We start from the raw sequence: 6290 nt of genomic DNA, 5'->3' as shown, positions 1-6290 counted from the left end.
ATGTTATTACAACAAACAAACAAAAATCATCATTCCAGGATGACAGTGCTCATGAAGACTTCACCTCCATGTGGCAATGACAGTGGCTCACATTATGGGGGTGAAATATACTTTGCTAAAATAATCTTGTTAGTCAGTAAACAAAGTAAGGAACAAACAGCAAAAACAAGTCCCAGAGAGTGGAAAGGGGAACATCCAAAGTTTCTACAACATTAAATATAAGTTGATAAAATTTCTATAGTAGAACATTCACACAATTGCTACCTTTTTAAATATCTAGTTCCCCTAAAATATATATCAAATGAACACACACACACATATATATATACACACACATATACATTTGTAAATATATATGTGCTAAGTCACTTCAATCAGTGTGTCCAACTCTGTGTGACCCCATGGACTGTAGCCCACCATGCTTCTCTGTCCATGGGATTCTCCAGGCAAAAATAATGGAGAGGGTTGCCATGCCCCCTTCTCCAGGGGATCTTCCCAACCCAGGGATCAAATGCACAACTCTTATGTCTCCTGCATTGGTAGGAGGGTTTATTACCACTAGCACCACCTGGGAAGCCTTTATATATATATATGTATACACCTCATGCGAAGAGTTGACTCATTGGAAAAGACCCTGATGCTGGGAGGGATTGGGGGCAGGAGGAGAACGGGACAACAGAGGATGAGATGGCTAGATGGCATCACCAACTCGATGCACATGAGTTTGGGTGAACTCCGGGAGTTGGTGATGGACAGGGAGGCCTGGCCTGCTGTGATTCATGGGGTCACAAAGAGTCGGACACGACTGAGCAACTGAACTGAACTGAACACATATGTATTATACATAATATATATACACATTTGATATATATATTTGGGGGGACTGGATATTAAAAAATGTAGAAACTGTGTCAATGTTATACCGGAGCAATTTTATCAATATGCGATGTATATAGATAGGTACAGGTGTAGTTATAGGCATATCATGCAAATAAATAGGAAGTTCTGACATGTACACAGAAAAAAGCAACTAAACAGTGGAAAAATATACTTCGTGAGATCAACCACATGTGAGCTGTAACAGACAAAAACTTCAATATGACCATTATAAATATATCTCAAACTAAAGAGAACGATTCTAAACGAAGTAAAAAAGATGTGATGATAATATTGCAGCAAAGGAAAATATTAATACAGAAATAGAAATAATGTGGGCTTCCCTAGTAGCTCAGCTGGTAAAGAATCCACCTGCAATGCAGGAGACCATGGTTCAATTCCTGGGTTGGGAAGATGCCCTGGAAAAGGGATAGGCTACCCACTCCAGTATCTTGGGCTTCCCGGGTGGCTCAGACAGTAAAAGAATCTGTATGCAATGCAGGAAACCTGGGTTCGATCCCTGGGTTGGTAGGAGGGCATGGCAACCTAGTTCGGTATTCTTGCCTGGAGAATCCCTGTGGATAGACGTGCCTGGAGGGCTACAATCCATGGGGTCAAAAAGAGTAGGGCACGACTGACAGACTAAGCACAGTACAGCACAGAAATAATGTAAAAACTATAGCAATTTGGAGCTGAAAAATACAACTGGAAGAAACATTCCTTAGAGGGATCTACTAGCAGATTTGAATTGGCAGATGAAAGAATTAGTGAACTTGAAAATAAATCAATAGAGCTTATGAACTCTGAGTAATAGAAAAAAATGAAGAAAAAAAGGTGGAGAGAAATGTGGAAAATCAATAGGTTCACCAATGTATGCAAAACAATTAACAATGTAACAATAAGTACAGTTCAGTTCAGTTCACTCGCTCAGTCATGTCTGACTCTTCCTGACCCCATGAATTGCACCACACCAGGCCTCCCTGTCCATCACCAACTCCGGGAGTTCACCCAAATTCAGGTCCATGGAGTCTGTGATGCCATCCAGCCATCTCATCCTCTGTTGTCCCCTTCTCCTCCTGTCCCCAATCCCTTCCAGCATCAGAGTCTTTTCCAATGAGTCAACTCTTTGCATGAGGTGGCCAAAGTAGTGGGGTTTCAGCTTTAGCATCATTCATTCCAAAGAAATCCCAGGACTGATCTTTAGAATGGACTGGTTGGATCTCCTTGCAGTCCAAGTGACTCTCAAGAGTCTTCTCCAACACCACAGTTCAAAAGCATCAATTCTGCAGTGCTCAGCTTTCTTCACAGCCCAACTCTCACATCCATACATGACTACTAGAAAAACCATAGCCTTGACTAGAGGGACCAGACTTATTTAAATGTAAATAGACTAAATGCTCCAATCAAAAGACACAGGGTAGCTGAATGGGCAGAAAAAGAAGACCTATCTAAATGCTGCCTACACATGACTCAAACGATTTAAAGACACAAATAAAAAGCGTGAAAATGATGGGGTGGAAAAATACATTCCATGGAAATGGAAAGTTAGGGTAGCAATACTCATATCAAACAAAACAGATTTTCCTTAAAACAAAGACTGTAACAAAAGAGAACAAAGAGAAAAAGAGGAAAAAAATATTTAAAGAAATGATAATTGAAATGTCTAAACCTGATGAAAAATTTTAATCCACACACCCATGAAGCCTAAAGGACTCTAACTAGGATAAACACAAAGATATAGAAAAACATCATAGTAAGAAGATAAATAGGAAATAGGAGGCTTGAACGCGCTGTAAACTAAATTGACCTAACAGAGCTCTATAGAACACTTAAAAGAGTAGAATATATACTCTTCTCAAGTGCACAAAGAGAATTCTCCAGGATAGGCCATAGAACAAAATTTAATATATTTAACAGAACTGAAAGACTATAAATGTTTATGAGGGCCTGGCTCAGCCCGAAGTGGCTCTGAGTCAGCTAGTCACCTCAGTCAGTCATCTCTCAGCTGCCCTGGAGACTCTGAGGGGGCTGATCGGCACGGGGCATTGCGAAACCCTGGCGGCGGCAGCAGCAGTAGGGGAAGCAGGAGCCGCCTGGGATCTTCAGTCATGACACAAGTGCTCACGGAGCAGATCCAGACGGCCGCGTCCTGGATCTCAAACGTCGCCAGTACTAGGATGTGCCTTGCCGGCTGAAGCAGGGTCTGCGCTGGTTGCAGAAAGCTCAGGAGATGGCAGCCAGCCTTGCAGCCCAGTCAGAATCTGGTTGTGCCTTCACAGTGTCTGTACCCTCTTGCGAGGGAGAGCCCCAGCAATATGAAGTACAATAGGAAGGCTGTGGAATTTTCTCACCGACTCTGACACCTGGCAGAGCCGTGAAGTGAGGAGGCCAGTGCCGATGACGTCATCGAGCAGCTGCGGACCATGCGGACCAGTAAGGATATCCTGTTTACGTGTAACTTCCGGCTGCAGGGCTTCCTGGACAACAAGTACGTGGTCTGTCGACCGGAAGACAAGCTGCTATTCCTTTCGCCGCTGCCCCCAGAGAGACGACACTGCGCTGGGCAGAGTCGTGGCCTGGCACATCGTGCCCAGTTTGCGGCCCGCCAAGAGGATGGACTACCAGCTCTACGCCAGCGGTGGCTCCTCCAGCGGCCTAGAGCCCACTGATGTGCCAAAACCTGTCCTGCGGAACGAGGAGGCGCTGGAGGCCCTGCGGGAGAGCATCAAGCGCATCTGGGACAGCCCCCAGTCCCTCACCACCATCTGCTTCTAAGCTTTCTACAACACGAAGCAGCTGCTGAACACGGCGGAGGTCTCCCCAGACAGCAGGCTGCTTGCCACGGGCTTTGACAACTCCTGTATAAAACTGTGGAGTGCGTGTTCCAAGAAGTTAAAATCCCAACCGCCTCAAGTCGACGCATCTCACATCCACTTGGCTGGTGATGTCCCGGAGGAGGAAGAGGACGACAGCGCAGTTCTGGAGATGAAAGTCCTGCGGGGACACTGTGGGCCGGTGTACGGCACCAGGTTCCTTCTGGACAGCTCTGCGCTGCTCTCCTGCTCTGAAGACACATCCATCAGGTATTGGGACCTGGGCACCTTCACCAACACTGTGCAGTACCAGGGCCACGCCTGCCCCTTGTGGGACCTGGACATCAGCCCGCACAGCCTGTACTTCACCAGCGGGTGCCACGACTGCACGGCCCACCTCTGGTCATTTGATCGGACTTATCCTCTTCGAATCTATGCCGGACACCTGGCAGACGTGGACTGCGTCAAGTTCCACCCCAATTCAAATTACTTAGCCACGGGCTCGACCGACAAGACGGTGTGGCTGTGGAGCACCCAGCAGGGGAACTCGGTGAGGCTCTCCATCGGCCACCGCAGCCCCTTGCACTCCCTGGCCTTTTCCTCCAACGGTAAGTACCTGGTGTCCGCAGGCGAGGACCAGCGGCTGAAGCTGTTGGGACCTGGCCTCCGGGACCCTCTGCAAAGAGCTGCAGGGCCACACGGACAACATCACCAGCCTCACCTTCAGCCCGGACAGCAGCCTAACCGCGTCAGCATCCATGGACAACTCAGTGCGTGTCTGGGACATCAAGGGCACGCACAGCCGCACGCCGGCAGACGGCTCATCCAGAGAGCTCCTGGGCGTCTACACCCACCAGATGAGCAATGTGCTGAGCGTGCAGTTCATGGCCTGCAACCTCCTGCTGGTGGCCGGAATCACACAAGAAAATGAGGAACCTCGATTTGTATATTTGATGTAATGAGTTGGTGCGTGCAAAGGGCACAAGACCGCAAGCCTTAGGACAGACGGACGGAATCACTGCCTGACTGTGAAAGACCCACAGATGTCCCGAGCCCACCACCCTCTTCTCAGTCCTTCTCCAGTGTGGAAAGACAGGGAGAGGAAGGGTGGTGATGGGAATGAACATGAAATCTGGAAACACAGAAATAGTTCTGTGTCCTCCTGTGGCTCTTTCCAGTCTCTGGCGCCAAGGCGACCTTCCTTCACTGGGGCTGCACTGGGCAGGAGGATGTTTGCTGGGTGCCCTCCATAGGAGCAGTGCTGCAGGGTCACTGAGTGGAAGGGACTCTATCAGGGTAAGAATACGGGAGTGGGAATTAGGAAATGGGGCAGGGTCATGCTGGCAAATGTCTTTCCTTTTCTGTGATTGCAGAGAACTAGGATTCTTTATTGTGAAGAAGAGGAAACCCAGCACTGGCAGAGAGCCTTCTCTGCTCTCATCTTTCAGGTTTTTCTCCTGGCACTGGCTATGATACTGGAAATTTGAGGTTCAGGGGATTCAGAGAACTTGGTTGCTCAGTCAATTGGGAGAAAGGAGAAATTTCTGGGTGACAGATCATTGCAGCTGATGTTTCTAGAAATGGGTGTGTGGATTTCACGAGAAAGTTTTTGGCTCTTGCATGCATGGTGGGAAAGAAAGATTATTTTGGGGATTGCACCTCTATTAACAGTTCTATCCCCTGAAAGGGCAGATTGTGGTAAAGAAATGAAAATAATTGGAAGTGAAAAGTGGTAAGATAGAAAGTGTTGAATTTCCAGATAATTCTGAGGTGTGGCTTTTCCAATGTCTTTTTCTCCTGAAATGGTCCCTTCTACCTCCTGCTTTCCAATAGCAGTTTAATGAACAGTCTGTGAAACATATCTTAAGTATGAACACACGCATCAAAAACTGCGCTCTGAGGATGAAGCAACTTCTGATTTGTTGGAAAAGGATTAAATATTTCTGTTTCCTGAAGAGACATTTTTTGTATTTTGTTTTCTATTAATATGTATTTAGTTCCAAAAAAATAAAGGTTTATGATCTTGTAACCAAAGTGGAATAAAATTTAAGTCAATAATAGAAAGAAATGGAGGAGACTCATAAATATGTGAAAATTAAAATAGCACATTCCTAAATAACATGCCAAAAAAGAAATGAGAAACTATAAATTACTTTTAATGAAATAAAGACACAACATGCCAAAACTTATGAATTTCAGTAAAAATAATGCTTAAGGAATTTTTATAGCTAGAAAGGTCTACATTAAGAGATCAATAACCCTTCAATTAAGAAATTAATTTTAAAAAGTGAAGCCTATGTCCAAAAGAAAATAAAAAGATTAGAGCAGAAATTAATGAAATAAAAAATAGAAAAACAATATAAAAATCAATAAAACCAAAAATGGTCATTTGAAGAGATCAACAAAATGGCAAAGATTTCATTATGTTGACAGAGAAAATAAGCAAAGATTCAATGCAAAGACAGAGAAAAGAGCAGATACTCCTTTTGACTCTACTAAAATTAAAGGGACAATGAAAACTGTATGAAAATAAAAAACTTAGTTTAAATGTACAAATTCCTGGAAAAACAAAAACTAACAAAGCTGAATTCAAAAAAAAAA

General features: G+C 44.9%; 1 pseudogene across 1 annotated transcript; it reads left to right on the top strand.

The window, feature by feature from the left end:
• Nucleotides 1–2817: 2817 nt before the first annotated feature.
• Nucleotides 2818–5757, top strand: LOC147349796 (TAF5-like RNA polymerase II p300/CBP-associated factor-associated factor 65 kDa subunit 5L pseudogene; annotated as a pseudogene). Its single transcript, XR_015150529.1, has one exon. The product of XR_015150529.1 is annotated as a TAF5-like RNA polymerase II p300/CBP-associated factor-associated factor 65 kDa subunit 5L pseudogene (transcript).
• Nucleotides 5758–6290: the final 533 nt, after the last annotated feature.

Source organism: Bos grunniens, chromosome 21 (genome assembly GCF_055505025.1).
Source record: "Bos grunniens cultivar Pamir isolate PY7600 chromosome 21, Bosgru_T2T1.0, whole genome shotgun sequence".
Lineage (NCBI taxonomy): Eukaryota > Metazoa > Chordata > Mammalia > Artiodactyla > Bovidae > Bos > Bos grunniens.
This window is presented reverse-complemented; position numbering and strand designations above follow the sequence as displayed.